At 48.3% G+C, this 22,475-nt stretch overlaps 1 long non-coding RNA gene across 1 annotated transcript in view; it reads right to left on the reverse strand.

Moving 5' to 3' along the window:
• The window catches only part of LOC109280938 (uncharacterized), a 55,774-nt gene extending 47,405 nt beyond the window's left edge, over window positions 1-8,369 (reverse strand). Inside the window, exon 1 of the long non-coding RNA XR_002087429.2 lies at window positions 7,940-8,369. This is a non-coding gene — a long non-coding RNA (uncharacterized LOC109280938). The remainder of the gene's footprint in view (window positions 1-7,939) is intronic.
• Between the last annotated feature and the right edge of the window lie 14,106 nt (window positions 8,370-22,475).

Here is a 22,475-nt window from a genome sequence, read left to right on the forward strand (position 1 = left end):
CCTTACTTTGGTCCGAGCTCTCCAGCTAAGCGAGGCTGGGCCAGGCTGAGATCTGATCTGGAGACTGCTAAGAAGAACTAGATGCACTGCAGGTAACAGCTGTAGCAATTCAGCGGGTGGCACTGAGCTAGTATGGAGGCAGGGCCCTAGCCTGAGAACGGGGCAGGCTGTGCTGCTGGCAGGTACCCTGGCATTTGGGCACTACCATGCCTACGGCAACTACCGCTGCTCCAGGAACTCCTTCTTCTGCAGTGCTGTTGAAGGGAGCTGACAAAGATAGTGGCTTCTCCTCAAGCACCATCTCTCTGGCCCATGCTTTTAGCCTTCTACGCAGGCCTGGGGGGAGTATTTCTTTGAGCCTTTTCACCCTCCTTTTCACCTGAAAGAAAATGAGTGAGTGGGCAAGGGACAAAGCAGGGCTAGTCTGCCCTGCAGGGTTTTGCCAGCAGACTCCAGCTCACTTTCCACGCTGGCCTGCAGCCAGAACCTGCTGCTCGACCTGGTGTTAAACCAGCTCTGCCACATGAAGCGAGGCCTCTGCCGCTGCCCTGCACCTGGTAGGAGGCATGTGTGGATGTTCCTGTGCCTTCTGCCAGCTGCCACAATCCCTCCAGGAGCCGGGGCCTTTTCTTCAGTGCACTTTATGGTCTGGAGGCCCAGCTGCTGGGTGGAGCCATAAAGAGCAGCCAAAAGTGCATGTATGGGAACGCTCCCCTGCAGCTTGGCAGTGGTGCCTGGTGCTTGTCACTAGAGCTTCAGGCAACAGAGGCAAGCTGAAAGAGTCCAAGATGGGACTAAGACAAGGACTCAGAAGCTCTGGGTTCAATTCCTGGCTCTGCTACAGACTTCCCAACTGACCCCAGGCACGCTGCTTCACCCCTTTGTGCCTTGGCTCCCCATCTGTGAAATGGGAGTAATTGCTCTTCTTCCATCTGTCTTGTCTATTTAGTATGTGTTTGCATGGCCTCAAGAGCAGCGTTTGCCCAGATCTTGGCTAGAAATTCTAGATGTTGTTGCAATACTAATAAAAAATGAGTGTGGGGGGAGAGACATGCTAGGAATATAGCAGGGGAGGAATGAAAGTTTTGGGGCTGGAGATAAGCAGACAAGGTTTTTGGGTCATCTGTTATCTTTTATTAGACCAACTCAAATAGTTGGAAAAATTCTTCTTTGCAAGCTTTCAAGTACAAACACCCGTCCTCAGGCTGAGGAAGCACCTGCCGCTGGTGTGTGCTTTTCCTGGATGGAATGAATAGTAAATCTAAATATTGGGGCTGGAGATATTTATTGAGGTGGATCTGGAGATATTTATTGAGGTGAGAGAAAGGAAGACATGAGGTAGGAGAGTGCACATACAAGGCAGGGAGAGGATTGCAAATGGGACAGAAAGGAAAGATGGGCTCAAGGGGATCTCCTAAAGCAGTGGTTCTCAAGCTTTTTTGTACCAGGACCCATTTGTAAACAGCAATGGCCAGTCCTGACCCAGTGCCCCTCGCTCCTGACCTGCTGCCTCCCCCCGCCCCCCATGTGTGGGGCAGGGTGGGGTTTGCGTGGGGCATGGGGGTCTCAAGGAGCCCCTTGCAGGCTTAAATGCTGCCAGCCTGCAAGGGAAGAGCCACCGTTTCTCACATTTTTCTCCTTTAAAAGAAAATCCATTTTTAAAGTTTGTTTAGGACCCTTTCATATATTCTTGTGACCCACTTTTGGGTCACAACCCATGGGGTGAGTAATGCTGCCCTACAGGAGGAGAGATGTGGAAGATGACTCGGAGGAGCAGAAGTAAAGGAAACGTTTTGGTGTTAGGGTTAGGGTTATAGCAATAGCAATGCTATTAGACTGTCAAACTATTCTGAGTAAAAGCAAGACACTCCTCAGCTTGGTCTGGGAGGCGGAAGCTGAGCGGAAGGCGGGACGGGTGGGTACCAATGCTGAGAGAGAAGTTCTTTGCAGTGTGGCAGCAGCAAGTTATGCAAAACCCTGACCTAGATGCACTGGCAGATAAGGTTATAAGTGAAGGACAATGCAAAGAGATTCCTCAGTCCCTTAGAGTTCTCCCTTGCCCTGAGCATTACTAAACCCAGCTGTTGAGCATGATTTAGCTCTGACTCATAAACAGGAATTTTCTCTTCCCTTTGGAAGACCCAGGATTGTTTCTTATCACAGGCACTTCCAAAAGCGTTTGCTGCAGCAGAAAACATCAGCCTCCCTTAGAGCAACTTCCCCCAGTTACTGAAGATTTCTTATTTTGCCCAGAGACACGGTGCCCAGACTTTCCCAACCTGCCAGGCCAAAGCAATGAAGAATTTAAGAAGATCCCTGTAAATTGGGTATGCCTTCCACAGCACGGCTGTGTGCTCATGGAAAGCCACAAAGACAGCAACAACAAAAAAATGTAACAGAGCAAACAATGTTAAACTAGCCAGGAAATAAGACTAATGGGGATTTCTTTCTTGCTGTCATCTCTATTGATGCCATCCTTAGAGACCTCCAAGTTAATATCCAGATCCAAGACAAGGCCTGTGTTATCTGGTTCTAGGAATGGCCTGTGAGTATGATTTTTTATTGCGGTCTCTAAACTCCTGTGGTCAGCAGCAGTGAGGTGGCAGTCTCCTGCTGCTTTCTTGGAAAACAGGAACAAGCTAAGTGAAAGACTGGAGGAATGTGTGGGGGAAGAGCAGGAGCAGACACGACTCCCCCGTCACAGCCACCGGAGAGATGGAGAAGCAGAAGAAACAGAAAGCTCCTTCTCTTAGAAGGTTATGAAGCTGTATGTGTGTTATGACAGGTACCAAGCAGAGACTAATATGCAAGATGTAGGCTCAGCACCCAATCCTAAAAGAAATGTAATCCTTTCCTTCCCTGAAGGTGCCAGAGAATCTGAGGTTTTTTTCCCAGGCCCTTCGCCTAAACTCTTCTAGATGCGCTGGGTGGCGTTCCTGAGCTCTGTACTTTACATCTATCTCTGGCTAATGGGCGCGTTGGGTGCATTTTTTAAGCACCGATGCAGCACTCTTTTAATGCACTTACATTTAATCTAGGTTCAGTGGGCTAGTGGTGCAGAGCCAGCCCCTGAGCGCTGTGAGGGAGAAAGAGGATGGAGGAGGGCTTACCAGAAAGACTGGAGCTCAGGATTTTAGGGCATGTATACACGTGCCTGACAACTGCTAATTAGCACATGTTAGAGCAGAATCGATTAGTCGAGCCTGCTGGCGCGCGCTACGTAGCACACTCCAGCAGCCTTGGCGTCACATGTATTCAGTGTCCCTGCGCTTCAAAATGCAGGTGCGGGCACATCCCAGCCAAGGCTTTGTTGAGCCAGGCCTTAAAAACCTCCAAGGATGGAGATTCCACCACCTCTCTGGATAACCTTTTCCAGTGCCTCACCACCTGCCTCGTGAGAGAGTTGTTCCTAATGTCTACCCTAAACTTTCCTTGCTGCATCTTGAGACAGTTGCTCCTTGTTCTGTCCTCTGCCACCACTGAGAACAGCCCAGCTCAGGGGTTGTCAACCAGGGGTACGTGTACCCTGGGGGTACTTGAGAAGACCCTAGGGGGTATGCACGGGTGGGCGGGGATGGGGTGCCACCATGCACCATCCTGCACTGCCGCACAGGCACCGCTCTGCATCTGGCCATGCACCACTGCCCCCCCCCCCCCCCCACTCCCGCATCCGGCTACCGGGGGTACAGTGCTCTGCATCCAGCCACAGGGGGTACGCTGATCCAGAAAGGTTGAAAACCCCTGGTCTAGCTCCATCGTCTTTTGAACCCCCCTCCAGGTAGTTGAAGGCTGCTATTTAATCCCCCTCAGTCTTCTCTTCTGCAGACTAAATAAGCCCAGTTCCCTCTGCCTCTTCTCCCAAGCCATGTGCTCCAACTCCCTAAACTATTTTTGTTGCCATTTGCTGGACTCGGGCGGGTGGGGAGTGGAAGGGGCACAGGCCACATGGAGGGGTGGGGGGGCACAGGCAATGTGGTGGGGGGGCACATGCCCCCCAAAATTTCTGTATCCACAGCAGGGTGCAGAGCTGCAGCTGGGCTAGATCAGCTCTGGGCAGGACCTGCCTATGTGGCTATGGCCACCCGGCAGCAGCAGGGGGCTGTGGGTTGGGAGAGAGGGGCACCAGCAGAGCTGAGGTGTGTGTGTGTGGGGTGGAGGGGCTGTGGCTTGGGAGTGAGGGGCACCAGCATGGGCAGGGGCAGGGCACTGGCATATCAGGGCTGCCGATTACTACCCGTCGAGCCTGACAATCCAGTCAGTTTTCTATCCACTTTACAGTCCATTCATCAACCCATACTTCCTCAGCTTGCCTGCAAAAATGCTGTATCAAAAGCCTTGCTAAAGTCAAGGTATATCACATCCACTGCTTTCCCCACATCCACAGAGCCAGTTATCTCATCATAGAAGGCAATCAGATTTGTCAGGCATGACTTGCCCTTGGTGACGGTTCCTAATCACCTTAGTCAATGCTGACTGTTCCTAATCACCTTCTTCTCATTCAGGTGTTTAGAAACACTACGTGCTTAGAAACATCTATGCTAGGGATACTCATATGCCTCTAGCTACAACATTGTGATGGATTACAAATTTCCAGGAACAAGGGTTTGCAAGCCAGTCAACTGAGGTCAAATATTGTCAGTTGCATATTTTTGACCAGTCAAAGATTAAGGCAATTTTACAAAAAATCTACATTTTCTGTGGGTGCTGGTTGTAGCTATGTTGGTCTAAAGGCATAGACGGACAAGATATTTGGGTAAATGTGGTATCTTTTATTAGACCAATGGAATAGGTGGAAAAATTATTTTGTGCAAACTTTCGGGCACGGGCACCCTTCTTTAGGCATAGGGAAGAGACTCCCTATGCCTGACAAGGGCACCTGTGCCCGAAAGTTTGCAAAGAACAATTTTCCCAACTATTCAGTTGCTCTAATAAAAGATATCATGTTTACTCACATAACCTTGTCTACATTTTTTTTGTAGCTTTATTGACAAAATATTATTTTTTATTGGTTTTTGACACATTTCTTAATGGAAAATTTATGCTTTTTCTCTGTATTATTTGGAGCTATTGGCAATTTTTACAATTGTTATCCGATACTTGACTGGTCAATTGACCAAACTTTATTTGACTGGTCAAATACCCAACCCTGCCAGGAACAAAGCTTCTCTAAAATTTCACATGAAAGCTACTTTAATAGAACATGATTTAAGTTACAGGACCCAAGCACTGAGATAGGAGGAAATGCCAACACAAACTTAATTTGGATCTATTGTTTCTATGCCTTATGTTACAGGCTTTAATTATACCATCCCATATTTTTCTCACAGGCTCTATGGTTTATTCAGGGTATGGATGGATGGCGCTCACTTATGGAGCAGCTATTCAGTATTTTATTTCATTATTCAGTGTGTGGCCCCTGCACAGCACACTGCTCTTGTCCTGCTCTGAAGACAAAATTTCTTTCCTTGTGAGGTTTCATTTTGAGTTTATAATCATGGCTACAGTGTCCAACTGCCTCACAAACAGCAATTATTTTCATGGCAATCAGAGAACGGGGGAACTAATACACAGGGATATGGTTAGAATCATTAATTTCAGATGCCCAATTTGAGACATTTAGGACTTGATTTTCTGAGCATCGGAACAGAAAGGGGCCCCGAAAATGGTCATTTAAAAATTATTATTACCATTATCTCTGGCGAAGGAGAGTCCAATACTAAAAGCTTGCCTGGGGCTGCCAGGAGTCTAGGTACGGTACGGTGCTGGGCAGAGGCAGGGAGACAAGACAATTCTCCTCTTTATGGTGTTGACATGAGACCAGCCTTGCTCTTCCTGCCAGCCTGCGCCTTGTGACAACGTCCGTATTCTCCAACAAGAGAGACCAGGCCTGTACAACCCTCATTCGTCCCCAAAGCAAGCGCCTCCTGTGTGCTGAGTGAGCCAGGGGGCCGGGGGAAACAGGACCATATGGTTGTATGTGGATACTCAATGCAGGTGAATTAAGAGAGTCCGTGCAACCCTGATTCAACTGCTGCTTAGCTTTTCACCGTGTGATGCTGCAGCCTGATCATGTGTGTCTGTTTGTCCGTTTGTGCAAATTGCTTAGGTTTAAAAACTGAACCGAGAACAGAAACGCCGTCACATAGCATCACACTGAGACCTGCGTGGGTCATCGACGGGGACAGAATCCACAGACCTACCCGGAGCAGAGTGACGCGTGGCAGTAATTAGCTGCCATCCGCCCTGGAGACCAGCTGTAGAGGGGGATTTTGACATACATTTTGCCTGTGAGGGTCGCAGGTATTGCTAGGGGCAGAGGACCATTGAGATTCATGAACCTGGAGCGTTTCAGCGAGCACAGGCTCTTCTGCCCAGTTCTCTCTCAAGGTTCATTCTGCCTCAGTCTCTCCGCTCAGTCCATTGTTGGCTTTTCATCGCCTATCTCATCCCCACCCGATGCCTACCCCATCCTTGCCTCGCCAACAATCACCATCTCCATTGGCTCTGTGTCAACCTCTTTCTCCGAGTTCCTTGTCCAATCAGCATCACCCACTAATTTCTGATCCTCACCAGTCTTCGCCCAATCAGACCCAGTCTCCGCTCACCCCACCTCCCAGTCCAAGTTTCTCCCCTCTTCCCTTCCCATGCTCCTTGCCTTCACCTGATCCCCCTGCCCCAGGACAGCCAGCAGCAGCAGACAGCTGCCATTTCAGACAGTGTCATGCTCAAGCCAAGGCTGGAGCGGTTGCTGCAGACACAGTCCTTGGGGAGTTAAATTTCCAAATCTAGGCAAACTGTGAACCATCAGGACTTTATAAACTTGGCCAGATGTGGTCAGATTTTTCATAACAAAAGCAAGAGGCACATCCTTGACACAAAAATGAACTGCTTGCTCCATCCCCCCTGCCATTCCCTGCCAAAAACATGCTAAATCTCAAGTCGCTGCTCAAGTCTGGGAGAGGGGGAGGCAGCGGGAGGCTGAGAGCTGTTCCAAGAAACAACCACCAGAATTTTCTACATTTTCCCCTATGCCTCGTCCCTGTATTGGATGGGAATGAAACACACGCACAGACAAACCAAACCCAGAGCCTAAGGCAGATGCCCAGCCTGAAAAACATCAGCTCAGAGTTCAGCTAAAGCCATAAGCTGCTGGGAAAGGGCTTTGCAATGAGATCTGATGAACAATCCTACCAATATGCAGCACTCTTGTATCTCTGTGGGGACACAAAAGAAATTAAACTAAAGGAAAATTCCAATTACCCAGCTAATCCTGGGCTTGATTTTTGGAGGTGCTGAGAACTACAGCTGCGGCTGCAGGCAATGGGAGCTGCTGGCACTCAGCGCCCCTGAAAATTAGACCCTATAAGAGACTCGTCACGCAAAGAGCCAGCAACATGTCTGGCAGCAACTGAACGCTCACAGGGATGGATCAAGTGACAGGAAGATGATCTACTTCTTGTTATTACTCCGTTAACTCCATATCTGCTTCACCCAATCACCCATCAGCCCAAAGAGGGGGATGGGAAAAAAGGGAAATGCCAGGAGGGTAATGATGACCTGCCCTACTGCCAAATGGACAACGGCAATAGCCATGGGCACAGCTTGCTTCAGACAGAAATCTTGCTGTTTCGATGGCCGGGTCCCCATCATGCACACAGCCACCTTGTGTCCCCAGGCACTCTCATCCCCACACCTCCCTCACCAGTCCCGAAGTGCCCTGTCTCATCTACACACACACCCCTCCCACCCGCCCCCAACCTTTCCCTGAGTATATTTGCCTTCTCCACCTTCCCCAACCACAGCCTTGTCCTTGGCCTCCCCAGCCCACCCCTTCTTCACCTCTCTTGTTCTCAATCCTCCCAAAGGCACAATGAAGACACTGTATCCCCCTATGCTGAGGAGTTTCCCCTACTTGAAATCTCATCTAAGAGGCCCTTACCTCCAAGAGTGTTTCCTCTTCAGCATGGTCTTGAAGGGACCACTGTGCCCAAGAGGGGAAAGCCTGGAGCAGGCAGATGGTCAGTCCAGTCCAGGCTTGCTGCTACATCCAGAGGGATTTAGGGGTCCATTTGCTCTCAGAGACACTTCCAAGGATATGTTAGTCCCATTCCTGAGGCCAGGGGCAATCATCAGTGAACCCCAAACTGGGCTGCTTTTCTCTGCGAGCAGAACAAAAGCTGCGCACTTTCACTTTTCTTTTCCACAAGATCCTGCAGAAACGAAAGGGAGGGGGGAAAAGGGTTTGGGGGAAAGTGAAAGTGCTGGGTGGAGGAGGTGGAGCGAGGCCTAGGGTCTGATCCAAACCAGCACACAGAGCCCTCCCAAGGCTTTTTATACCCCAGGAGGATGTAATGCAGAGGACGGGCAGAATGGAGAGGAGAGAAACTAAAAGTATCTGGGAGGGGAAGGGGGATTGAACAAGGGGGTCCTCAGATGCTGTTTGGCAGTGGGAGAAGGTCTTTTCTAACATGTCATTTGATGGGTTGTATAAGCAAGGCGCTTGCCCTGCCGGCTTTTGCAAGAGGGTTTGCTCCTCTAGGGGCTCCTGAGCCAGGCCTCAGCTCTCAAAACAGTCTTCAAACTGCAAACAAATGGACAAGTGAGCAAACAAAGAACCAAAACCCCGATGCCCTGTTGCGGGGAGGAACTCCTTCGGCTCTGACCCATAGGCGCCGACTCCATAGGTGCTTTGGGGCTCAAGCACCAACCAAAAAAAATGAGTGGGTGCTCAGCATCCACGAGCCACAGCACTTTGCTTGCAGACATTAAAGAGAACAAACAAAAACACACTTTACCAGAAGCAAATTACTTCGACCCAGGTCTGCAGCGTCTGTAAAAATCAGGCACTTCAGAGGGGATTTTTGGTGCTTTTAGTTCAATTTGATTCAATCAGCTATTAGATAAAAGCACCTCAAAAGCCCACAAAAGCTCCCAATCCTTACAGACATCAGGAGAGCCAGGTTGAAGTAACGCACTGCGCCTCTTCTAGGCACGCACAGGGCTCACACCAACTTAAAAGTAAAGCATCGTTTTGCAGGCGGGAGGGAGGAGAGGGTTATGTCTGCAAGCAGCCACTGGCATAAACCAAAGTCAGCACCTTTGCTCCGACCCCAGCACCAGAGCCTGGCCATTTATGGTCCTAGCTGGCTCCTTTCCTCCATGCTGTTCCCTTACAAATCTCTTTCTCTCAGAGTTTTTAGGCTCCCAATGAGTCACCCCCTTATTAACGGCTCCTCCACAACTGCAGCTACTCAACAGGGCTAGGTGTCCCCTCTTAAAGGGACAGGCCACCCCGTGACATGTGGCTTGTGGCATGTGGCTTTTTGCTCAATAGGCTTTTTGCTCGGTGTTTTACATTCTGCCGTTCCGTTGGGACTCATCTTTGCTCCCACTGAGTTTATTGTCCTAGTCTCAGTCTCTCCTCTTTCAGATCTGGGGAGCAACATTCAACCCTCCTTTTCCCAGTGCTTAAATTGGTCTTAAAAACACTGGGGTACAGGGGAGAGGAGGGGCGGAAGGGGGGGCTAACATCTATCCTTTGCCAACATCCTGCAGCATCACATGTTCTTTCCCAGGAGGTGGGCAAATGGGGAATGCAACCAATCAAATGAGGTTTCCTTCAAGTGGTACTTAAAAGCATGCCTCCTGATACCCCCTGGCTTGCATTTCTTTCTGCCACCTGTTGCATGCAATGCATGCACTTTAACCACCGCCTTCCCCTTTCCATTTAGAAAATTCTCCGATGGAATATTTACAGTCATCTTCATTTGAAGTGTACAGTCATCTACACTCCCCCATAATTAAAAATCCCTTTGAAATCACCAGCATCAACATTTAACTAAAGGGTGGGAAGGATAAACTAACTGAATGCTCTAGATGGCTGCAAATTCCTGGAAATTAGGAACCAACAAATTCTCGATAGAAATGTGGGCAGTCAACACTCAATGGGAAAGTGCTCCCCAGCAGCCAGGAACACTGTTGGGCTCCAACAGGAGGGGAGGCTGTAGGGAAACATGCATTCCTTCTTCCTCACACCCGTTTAGCTGTAAAGCCACAGCAACATATTTGCTCTTGAAAAATCTTATAGCATGTCAAAAGCCAAGCATTATCATTATTGCTCTGCATCAAGAAAACCCTGAAGGCCTTGAAAAGATTGCATTCCCTCCCTTCAGCAACTTGTTCACTTCAGTCACTCCCCAAGCCCCAGTACCATTGATACAAAACAGTATATTTGTGTATTCAACGCTCAAAACTAACTCAAAAACTAACTGTATGAGTGTGGAGGAAGTTCTTTCCTCAACCTACACCCTCAGGTTCAGATCGGTGGCTTTGGGTAATGACTAGGTTGACCACAAATATATTTGCTTAGCTTCATGCCCATTCTTTCCTTTTCTTCCTCTTCTGGTTCCAAAACAAATGGTTTTGGGGTGATGTGGCTGAGGGGAGAGGCTCTTCAGTTATAAAAGCTAACCCCTCCCCAGACATGGGAAAGGGTCACACATTCTCACAACAAGGAGACTCAAGCCTTGGCCTGTTAGTGAGGGCTAGAGGTCTGACAACATGGATAGCTTAAGCCTGGGACGCTATACAGGAAGCTGGGATGTGGGCAGTCTGACAGACTAGGGCCAGGAAACAAGCCAAAGGCCAGAACCAGAAGGGAAGCCGGAGGTCGTGCCAAGGTATGAACCAGAGAAACAGGCAGAAGCTATGAGAAAACAGAGACCAGAAGACCAGCCAAGTACTAGGAGAAACTGGGAACAGGGAAACCAGCCAAGCCTCAGGAAAAAGGATGGTTAAAAATGAGTCTTACCACCAAATGAGCATGTCTACATGAGACATGAGCAAATGTCTCAGCACCTACACGTGCACCCGTACTTAGGGGGCAAGAAACTAATCAACCCTGTAGCAGGGGAGGATTTATAAATACAAGTCCTACCCTGCTGCGGAGTTTTTTCATGCACAGCAGTGCACGTGTAGACACTGACCTGGCTGGCTGGGGCAAAAGGGTGCTTCACTGATGGGGGTTGCCTGCTGGCTAGCCCTACACTGAAGCACCCTCATGCCCCAGCCAGCCCCTCTGCAGTACATTGACTCGGTTGGAGCAGCCCCGGGCTGGCAGGCCGACCATTCCGGTTCCAAGTGCTGCGCATGAATAAACTCAGGAGCTGATTGCTTTGGAGTTAATTGCCACATGGGTGCATGTTCAAACGGCGTTCCCGGGAACAAAAACTCCAGAGTAATAAGCTCGAGAGTTTATTTATGTGTACTAATTGCACACATAGCCTTGCCCAATGAGGCCTTCAAACACCTGCAAGCGCCCAGCAGTTCCCAGCTGCCAGTCTATGGTATTTGCAGTTCTAGAAGCTAGCTGAATACTCGCCCCTCGATAACTTCTACCACCATTGCTAGCAACTGTGAGAAATAGTCCTGGTCAGAACTGTTTCATCAAAATGGGTTTCAACAGAAAATTGGATTAACAACTAGATTAATTTTTTCCATGAACAACTTTACTTTCTTCAAGAGTTGTGGATCAAAAAAGCCAAACATGTCCTGCATTTGATTTTTTACCAAAATTGTCAAACTTTTTATGGCATATTTTGAAGAAAATATATTTTCCCCCAACATTTTCCAAAGGAAGCCTCTGATTGTTGAGTCAAACCTGGCAAAAAAAGAAAAAGAAAAGAAAAGAAATAATAAAAATACTCATGATCCTCATGCCACATATCAATGGCTGTTCTGAAAAAAACTAATTCCACTGCACAATTATGCTGTACTATCACATAGCCTAAAAAATCTGTTATTTAATCACAAATGGGATGGAAACATCTGAACAAGCTTCTAAGGCAAGCATCTACATCAAAAGAGCTAATGGAAGCAACACTTTGCAAACCAGATCCAGCCTGTGGGCCATGGGTTGACAATCCCTGGTCTACAAGGGAAAAATCTGTCTCAGAAAAAAGCAGGAGACTCCATATCTAGCTGAAATCTGCACACAATTAAGCAACTGTAAATAGCAACTGGATGTAATGCAGGTGTTTAAATAATATTGCCAATCTCATGCTATCCCAAGGACTATATTCCCAGGCTATGTAAATGTGAGCTTTCCCCTGTGGCTTCTGGCTTTGCAGTAAAAAACACCTGACCTCAGTGCCAAAGACACCAGAAACTCAAAACATTATACCTGGAAGGTTTGAGCCTGCCAGGGTGTTGAGCACCGATGGAAGCATCAGTGCTGCAGACAACTGGCCAGGAATGGAGAAATAACGAGTGTAGGCACAACTTTAACACTGGATGAAGGAGTGTTAAAACTGGGGTGGGTTTGCTGCATCTAAAATGCTCTCAGCTCTTTCACACACAATAGTTGGCATGTACCAACTACTGCTCTTTTGCAACATTTCCTCTTTTGAAAGGGCTTTCAGCATTCCTACATCCACACCCATAGTCTCAAAACTAGAAGGTAGATCGGGGGGGGGAGGGGAGGGCGGGAGGGGTGTTACCATTGCTGCCCCTTTGACTCCTGGTCCACCCAAATTTTAAACCAACTGCCTGGCAGTAGTAGCAGCATTTTTACTCAAGCAGCAGTGAAAGAGTCACTTGACTTCATGGCTCATTATAATTTACGTGATTTCTTCTAAACACTTCATTCCACAGAGGTTAATGACAGCCCCTCCCCCACCCCCCTTTTTAATGGTCTTGATGTTGCACTAATCAAACCAGCCATTCTTCTGCAGTCCTGCTGTTTGTCGGCTACTCCTGGTAATGTAGCTCCTATTTCACAGCCTTAGACTCACTTAACTCTAGCAAGAATCACTAACTCAGGTGTGGAAAACATTAATTCAGGTGGAAACATTAATTCAGGTGTGGAAATAACTTTCAGTGAAGCATTGGGTGAACTGTCAAAATGCTCCAGAAGGCTAGATATCGTTATAAATTATTTTATAAACTGGAAAGCCATATATTTAATTCAAATGGCTACAGGACTAATGGAAAAACATCTTTTGATTCCGCCCCCTAATTTAATGTGTTTTTATACATAATATATGATATGGCAAAATAATGCATATTCCAATAAAGTTTTGCTTCAGTTGAGCATATTAGTAAAGCTTCTATTTTCTTTTTAACTAAAGAATTGTGCAATGTGTTACATATGATGAGGCATCATGCCATCTGCACACCCCTTTTCAAAATCCTAGATCCTCCCATGCTCAAGGCCGCTTGACCGTATGTATGGAAAGTTAGTGTAACCTCCTGTGCCGCTCACCAGTGCATCTTGTTCGTATGGATTTTTCCGACTTTGCTGCCACTTGAGGAGAGGACAGCTTGTTGCTTCCCGGAAAGGTCTTCGGGGTTTCTTGCCTGCCACGTCTTGCTGGAATAAATTTGTTTAATTGGGAGGAAGATGGTATGTCCCGCCACTCCTGGTACCTTCCTTCACTCTTCCCATCCACCTTCCTGTTTGGGGCTCTGCCTACACTCTACCTAACGCCAACCAAAGATGTTATTTCTCAGTTTCCCAGGTCTGGTCTGGTATAGGTTCTTATATCCTGGCCTTTTGAATTATACTAGTCGGATTCGGACGTTGTCTCATCTGAGTTTTCTCAGGCCGTACTGGGTCTGGCCTAGACTCCTTCCCAACCCCGGGTTACCTTGCTCTCCGGTGTCTCTCTTCCTCTTTATGGTCTGTAGTTGTCGCAGTTCAGGCATGTCTCTCCTTTTCTCCTCAGGATCCTGCTTGGTCCAATCCTGCAGGGGATGTCTGGAGTCCACAGTGCCGTTTCAGGTAGGTCATTCAGCCCTCTGGGGTTCAGTTTATTTTTGGAGGCCCCTTCTTGGGGCAGCCACCACTTTCCTTCAGTGGGATTCTGCTCCAATCTGGGCCACTCTGAGCCCACTGGAGAGCCCACTTCCAGTTCCCCCTGTCTCCCGTCCACTGGGCTTTTTATCCCAGCTTCAAGGGGCCAGCTTGTGAATCAGCGCTGGCACACCACCATAAGGCATGCCTATGCCAGTGCGGGAGTCAGTCCTGGCTTCTCTGGAATCCATTGTTTTTTTTTCTTCTTCCCCTGATGCCACGTTTTTTCTGCCATGGCTCCACTTCTGGCGCATTCGTGGTCAGCACAGTGTCCTAGCTGCTCCACTCTTCACCCGTTCCAGGCAAGTTTTTCCTCATGGCTTCGTGCCTGCCACAGTTAGATAATTCTTTTCTGATAGTTTCCCGGATGGTTTGGAAAATGACTTTTGAGACTCTGAAAAATGCCCTACACTTGAAAGCTTGTCTAAAAGTCTTCTAACTACAGAGCTGGTCCAATAAAAAGTATAACCCACAAAAATCCTGCCCTTAGATCCTTGAGATTTTTCCCTGGTTAAAGACAGTTCATGAGTAAATCAGAAAAAAATGGACTTGGTTCACCCAAGGTCAGACCTCCGCAGTGTGTACAGATGGCTGCAATTAAGATTCCTTGTGAAACCAAAGTCTTGAACAGCAAGCCAAGAGTGAATGAGAGCAAAGCATGTACTTTCTTACTGGCTTGGGCACGGCTGAAGAAAAAAGCTGGGACCTAGTAGCCTGGCCTCCTTATGTATAAACCTTTGAATTTACTTTGCTGTTTTGCTTCACTCCTGCATGGCCATAAGCTCCAGGAAGTCCAGTGCTGTTGCAGGGAGAGTTTTCTTAATGATTAGGTACTTTAAAACCATTTTATTTAGTTTGGACATTTAATCAGTTGGCCAGTCTCCCCAGGGATTTCCTACCAATTAGTTGCAAACTGCACGTGGCTCGATGGCACGGTACTTGCAGCTCTCCGGAAATTGGCCGAAGCCCCGCCCACTTCTTCCCAGGGAGGCTCTGGGGGACAGCGCAGTCCAGCACTTCTCGCCACTCCGGCTTTCCCTGCAGGGTGTATGCCCCGAATCTGCCCTCCTCCCTCCCTCCAGGACTGCTGGCTCAGGAGCCGGGCTGCCAGGGCGGGGGCTGCAGCCGTGCCGCTTACCCTGGGGTGCACTCCCCGCGGGGAAAGCCAGAGCAGCTCAACTGTGCAGGGGGGGTGGGGGGACTGGTGGTCACCTCCACTCTGGGCTGCTCAGCACCCCCGTTTCCCCTCCCCCGCCACTCTATGGCTCTTGAACTTTGGTGGAGGATCAGATGTGGCTCCCAGGGTGAGCAACTCTGGCCACCACTGAAGTAGAAGGACAGCATTACATAGGCTATGGTTGCATCTAGCTTTTAGATATGCAGACAAAGAGCTCAGAGAGGTAAGTGCTGGGAGCAGGAGAGGTAACAGAGGGGAGGAATTAGTCAAGTTGAAAGAGATTTGTCTTGGGGATTTATATATTTACCTCTAGGAACTGGAGGGGGGGTGGGGTGAATAGCTTCCCCCTCCTTCCTTTCTTTTGTAGGCCATTACATCTTCACCTAGATTATCTGAATGCCAAATCTCTAGCCTTATAATGAGGAATTAACCACAGTTAAAAGGAACAAGATAACACCCAACAGGAAGCTGATGGAATGAGACCAAGGACCAATGAAACTTTCCCCCACACTGTTTTGCCCCTTTTGGGCTAGAACATATCTGTGTAGCCCTCGCAGGTAGATCTGACAACAGGATGGCGCTGGAATGATGCTCTCACTTTGCCGACAGCAGCTGTTTGTAACTTTGAGAGACGGTTGTAAAATACACACTTCGCTGTTTTGCTGTACATAGTAATCCAACATAGATGGATCCAGTACAAACACAGCAGATGCTGGGTCAAGTTATAAACAAGGCAACTTCTGAGCAGATTCCAAGAGGAAAATATATTTAAAGAGAGTTTGGGATTTATTTTTAGAAGCACTGTAAATCACCAATAGGCTAAAACAGAAGGGAAATTGGTTTGAAGACATAATCACTACATCTTACATGCATGTTTTATTCATTGATCTCAAAGCACTTTACAAAAGTGTATCATCATCACCATTGCAAGGGTCAAGAAACTGAGGCACAAGGCCGGAAGCAACTCAGGTTTACCCAGACCATAGCAGAGCAGAGCAAAGAGCCCAGCTTTCCTTAGGTGAGACACTATTTTCATAAACCCATGGATCTCTTTTTTCTTTTTAAAGAGACACGAGCACTGCGTCCAAAGGTCAATGAGACATTTGAAAATTTACTCCAAGGCCCCAAGTACTTAAGGCGCTTTAGCAAGTGGGACTGAGGAGCCTGACTTGCTTCAAACTAGATGTTCAAAAGGCCTTTAGGCACCAAATCCAATCACTGAAGACAAGTGAAACTATCAGACTCAGAGACCTGACTTCTACAAATCTGGTCCCTGGGCAATTGTGGAAGTTTCTCCCTAGCACTCAGATTTGGGTTCTAGTACTGAGAGTGCACCTTATTTTTGTGTGCAAGTTCCCCCAGCTGAAAAATAAGAATATTGCTACTTCCCTGCTTCATGGGTGAATTGTTTTGAGAAAAATAATTAATACCTGCAAGGCACTTGAATATTAAGTTAATGGGTGCTCAAAACAAAAGCAGGCATGGATAGGTTTATTTGATACAAATAGTTTAAACTAACAATTAAAGTAATTTTCTCCTACATTTATCTTCCCTGTTCTCAGGTGTTTTCCTCCAAATACCTCTACAAGGTTGAGGGATGATCCCTGTTTTCATCCATCATCATTCTCTGCAGAGGAAACACAACTCTAAATATAAGTCTCATCAGGAAAGGATGCTTGTGACAAGCATACAAATAAAAGGGATTTGGTGGTAGGGGTCTGCTACAGACCCCCACACCAAGGGGAAGAAATAGATGCGGGGCTCCTGAGGCAACTCTCGGAGACCATAAAAGCTAAAGAGGCGGTAGTCATGGGGGACCTAAACTACCCGGACATCTGCTGGGAGACGCAGACAGCAAGGTCCCATCGCTCACACAGGTTTCTAACCTGTGTACAGGACCTCCACCTGACACAGGACGTGCATGGTCCCACTAGGGGGAATGCCATACTGGATCTGGTATTGGCAACGGGGGATGACATGATAGGGGACCTCCAGATCGGTAGCCATTTGGGAGACAGTGACCACCTAATAATAGAATTCAACATAAGACGTCGAGTGGGTAAGGTAACTAGTAGGGTGAAAGTGCTAGACTTTAGGAAAGCTGATCTCAATGCACTCAGGCGATTAGTCAAGGACGCACTGCAGAGTAGGAGTTTTGAAGGGATGGGAGCACAAGAAGGGTGGCTGTGCCTTAAGGAAACGATCCTTCGGGCACAAAGCAAGACGATCCCCGAGCGAGGCAAAAGAGGGAAAGGGGCCAGGAGGCTTCCATGGCTGACCAGAGAAATCCAGGGCAGCCTAAGGGCCAAAAGGGGAGCACATAAAAAGTGGAAACAGGGTGAGATCACTAAAGATGAATATACCTCCTCTGCTCGTGCTTGTAGGGAGGCAGTTAGGCGGACCAAAGCTACCATGGAGCTGAGGATGGCAACCCAAGTAAAGGACAACAAGAAATTGTTTTTTAGATATATTGGGAGTAAAAGGAAGGCCCAGGGAGGAATAGGACCCCTGCTAAATGGGCAGAAACAATTGGTGACAGACAGGGGGGACAAGGCTGAACTCCTCAACGAGTTCTTTGCCTCAGTGTTCCTAAGTGAGGGGCACGACAAGTCTCTCACTGGGGTTGTAGAGAGGCAGCAGCAAGGCGCCAGACTGCCATACGTAGATCCTGAGGTGGTGCAGAGCCACTTGGAAGAACTGGATGCCTTTAAGTCGGCAGGCCTGGATGGGCTCCATCCCAGGGTGCTGAAGGCACTGGCCGACATCATTGCACAGCCACTGGCGGGAATATTCGTACGCTCGTGGCGCACGGGCCAAGTCCCGGAGGACTGGAAAAGGGCTAACATGGTCCCCATTTTCAAAAAGGGGAGGAAGGAGGACCCGGGCAACTATAGGCCAGTCAGTCTCACCTCCATCCTTGGTAAAGTCTTTGAAAAAATTATCAAGGCTCACATTTGTGAGAGCCCGGCAGGGCAAATTATGCTGAGGGAAAACCAGCACGCGTTTGTGGCAGGCAGATCGTGCCTGACCAACCTAGTCTCCTTCTACGACCAGGTTACGAAACACCTGGACACAGGAGGAGGGGTGGATGTCGTATACTTAGACTTCAGGAAGGCCTTCGATACGGTATCCCACCCCATACTGGTGAACAAATTAAGAGGCTGTGATGTGGATGACTACACAGTCCGGTGGGTGGCGAATTGGCTAGAGGGTCGCACCCAAAGAGTCGTGGTGGATGGGTTGGTTTCGACCTGGAAGGGTGTGGGCAGTGGGGTCCCGCAGGGCTCGGTCCTTGGACCGATACTCTTTAATGTCTTCATCAGTGACTTGGACGAGGGAGTCAAATGTACTCTGTCCAAGTTTGCAGATGACACAAAGCTATGGGGAGAAGTGGACACGCCGGAGGGCAGGGAACAGCTGCAGGCAGACCTGGACAGGTTGGACAAGTGGGCAGAAAACAACAGGATGCAGTTCAACAAGGAGAAATGCAAAGTGCTGCACCTAGGGAGGAAAAATGTCCAGCACACCTACAGCCTAGGGAATGACCTGCTGGGTGGCACAGAGGTGGAAAGGGATCTTGGAGTCCTAGTGGACTCCAAGATGAACATGAGCCGGCAGTGTGACGAAGCCATCAGAAAAGCCAATGGCACTTTATCGTGCATCAGCAGATGCATGACAAATAGGTCCAGGGAGGAGATACTTCCCCTCTATCGGGCGCTGGTCAGACCGCAGTTGGAGTACTGCGTGCAATTCTGGGCGCCACACTTCAAGAAGGATGCGGATAACCTGGAGAGGGTCCAGAGAAGGGCAACTCGTATGGTCAAGGGCCTGCAGACCAAGCCCTACGAGGAGAGACTAGAGAAACTGGACCTTTTCAGCCTCCGCAAGAGAAGGTTGAGAGGCGACCTTGTGGCTGCCTATAAGTTCATCACGGGGGCACAGAAGGGAATTGGTGAGGATTTATTCACCAAGGCGCCCCCGGGGGTCACAAGAAACAATGGCCACAAGCTAGCAGAGAGCAGATTTAGACAGGACATTAGGAAGAACTTCTTCACAGTTCGAGTGGCCAAGGTCTGGAACGGGCTCCCAAGGGAGGTGGTGCTCTCCCCTACCCTAGGGGTCTTCAAGAGGAGGTTAGACGAGTATCTAGCTGGGGTCATCTAGACACAGCACTCTTTCCTGGTTATGCAGGGGGTCGGACTCGATGATCTATTGAGGTCCCTTCTGACCCTAACATCTATGAATCTATGAAAAGAGGCAGCGCACCTATAGCACGCGTATGTGCCATTTTACATCTACTCATTTTATTGTATTTCAAGTTTACAACGGATTTTTCATATTTAAGAAAAAACCCCTACAAAAATTGTAGTTTATATTGGTCAGACGCCTTCAGACTAATGATGCTTTGGAGATCTTATCACCTGAAAAGTTCTGTTCACGAATCGCTGCCGTATAGGCAGCTTAAACTTCCAAAAGAGAACTGACCCATATATCCTTATTCCTTTTTGGGATTCTGCGTTCTGTTTCTTTAGGACAAGAAATTGGCTATTAAAATCTCCGCAATCCTTGGCAAGTTGTCAGTGGACTTCCTCTTCTGTCCCTTCCCTTAATCTTTCTTTTGAAAAAAACTGAGCAATTCTTGCTATAGGTATTAGCAGATTGGTTATAATTTTTATGTGAGAGGCAAGAAGTCTTGTGGAGGGTATTTTTTATTGGCCCAACTGCACTGTTGGGATAGACATAAGCAAGCTTCTGGGTATCACAATAAGTTTCCTCAGGCCTCTATGAGAGAAGCTGACATAGCACAGCATGTTTTCCTTTTTTTTTTTAAATTTAGCCAAGGTCCTCATTGAACTCACTACTTTGAGGCAAATCCCAGCTGAGTAACCATTTCATTACCTTTTCTTCCATTCTCACTCAGTTATCATTAGGGAAAGAAAGATGCAGTATTACACTATCATCTCAAATACAAACACTTTTGGGTTTGGATCCAAAATTCATATGGAACTATATTTCTTTTTTTGCTATAGTCTGGGATGGGCTGGGGTCACGCCACACCTATTGAAGCAGTGCCACTTGCTAGAATGAAGTACACAACCAGGGGCCAGAACGATTGCACAAGCACAAGGAAGTATGACTCCATATTCTCTTTGTGGCAACACTCTCAGGGGCGGGGAGAGTCCTGGTCCGTGCTCCAGGGGTTGCTTGCTCATATAAGAGTTGCTGGAAAAAATTCATAATGTATCCTTTGTTGGTTTGGGAAACTGCCTTTTTAAGAAGCTCCAGCAAAGCAGAGGCATTGAACAAAACATGCATCTGTCAGGCTCCTTGGCTTTGAGGCATCATTGGACAGCGCTGTCACACGGTTTGATTTCCAAAGGTGTTGAGCACTTAGTGCTCCCATGGACTTAAGCGAGGTTTCTAGCTGCTCAGCGCCTGTGGCCATCAGGCTAACTGCTGTGCCTGCCCAGATTAACCAGGAGTGATGTTTTTACTCATTTCCATGGGTTCTTTGCTTAGATCAGGGGCTGAAAACCTGTTATAAGCTGCAGACTGGAACAACCAGACTCCAGTCCAATGTCAGCCAGGTGGCTTTGGCAGTGCATCAGCAGATGCTGGGGATTTCCTTGGGCCCATGCTGGTGCCACACAGATGGGAGCTGCAGATGCACCACTGCTGCTTCTCTCAGCCCCCAGCCCCCTGGTTGCAGCATGGACACAACTTCCAACAAGTGAGGAGCTGCACTAGGACCAGATATTAGGGCTATGAGAAACAGCACCGTTCCATTTTGGTTTGCGTTTTGACGGAACAGCGTTTAGTTTCGAATTTTGTTTCGATTCGAGACTGCTGTTCTGTTTCATTTTGTTGAAACAGTTTTGCGGTTTTGACGTTTCACCCATAGGCTATAATGGGGAAGCTCAAAACAGGCTATTACTTTGTCATTTCTGGCCTGATTTGGATGAAACTTGCAGGCATGGTAGCCCTTTCTGAGGGCATGAAGCCTGCCAAGTGTCAAGGAGATAGGTGCAGGGATTTCAGGGGAACTGCACCTCAAAGTCTTGAAAGCAAAAAACTCATGTCACGTATATGTGTGTTAAGCCACAGCGAGGTCTAAACTGCACGGGTGGTGGCCCCTGCTGAGGCCACAAAGCCTGCCAAGTTTCAAGGAGCTAGGTGCAGGAGTTTGGGGAAACTGCACCTCAGGATGCGGACAAGCAAAACTCGTGACATGGGTAACAGTGTGCGTTAAGGCGCAGCAGGGTGAAGGCTGCAGGGATGCTAGCCCCTGCTGAGGCCGCCAAGCCTGCCGGCTGTCGAGGAGATCGGTGCAGGGGGGTTCTGGGGCCCTGCACCCCTAGCTGCTGACAGGCAAGACTCGTGACACAGGTGGGTGACACTGTGTTTGTGTTAAGGTACGCCCTCACTCAACTGACACCAAGGCAGAAAGCAGGGCAGTTCAAACAATGCTGCCTTTTATGCAGTTTTTCCATCCCTCCCCCAGAGCACTGGGATTGGGAGAGACCTCAGGAAAGGATGAGTCATTGGTTAGCTACACAGTCAATAATGAGAGCAGTGCTTCCCCAACCCCCTTCCCCCTTGAAACGTTTCGACTTGCCTCGTTTTGTTTTGACGCTGTTTCGAAGCTGTTTCGTTTTGATTATGCTGTTTCGAGCTTGAAACGAGTCAAAACAACATTGAAACGAAACTGCTAGCAAAATTTCGCACAGCCCTACCAGATACCTGTAAATTGCATCCACATTATCACTTCTCTCCTCTTCCCTCCCCCCAACACCCCAGGTGTGGCTGAAAGCTGCTCAGCCCCAGTGCTGTTTCCTGCTGGCTGGAAGCTGCACTCATGCTGCAACGTGGAACCAGGGCACAGAGAAGTGATGGCAGTGAGGGCATAGGCAAAGCCCCATGCCACTTACACGCCATTGAAACTACCCAGTTCACGCTGGAGCCAGGAGAGCAGGAAGAAGTCACAGTGGCACAGGCACAGCTGGAAGCTGCAGTGTGGGAGTGGGCACAGGCAAAGCTCTCCAGCTCCAAAGACCGGATCCAGTGGCTCTGCATGCCTTTCCGACCTCTGGCCTAGAACGTTTCTGCTGCCAGACAATGAAATGAACGAATGCTGTCACCTGATGGAGAATATACACACCCAACAAGATATTTCTCGATCTTTGAAAGAGGCTGGATCTCTCTTGTTCTTACCTAGTGTCAATTGAGGAAGTGCTCTTAGCCCATTTGCTTTGCAAAGTTAACTTTCTTGCTGTGCTCTGCCTCTTAGTCATCTTTCCGCAAACCTGGCAGCCTCTGGCATTGATGAAGCTCCATTTGGTTGAGAAAACTGAAGTGCGGTGTTTTCGTAGAGAAAACTGACTAAAATCCACTTGAAAGGTACTGAACAACGGAAGATAAAGCATAAGCCCAGAGAGATTTGAAAGA

This window comes from Alligator mississippiensis, chromosome 9 (assembly GCF_030867095.1).
Source record: "Alligator mississippiensis isolate rAllMis1 chromosome 9, rAllMis1, whole genome shotgun sequence".
In the NCBI taxonomy this organism is placed as follows: domain Eukaryota; kingdom Metazoa; phylum Chordata; order Crocodylia; family Alligatoridae; genus Alligator; species Alligator mississippiensis.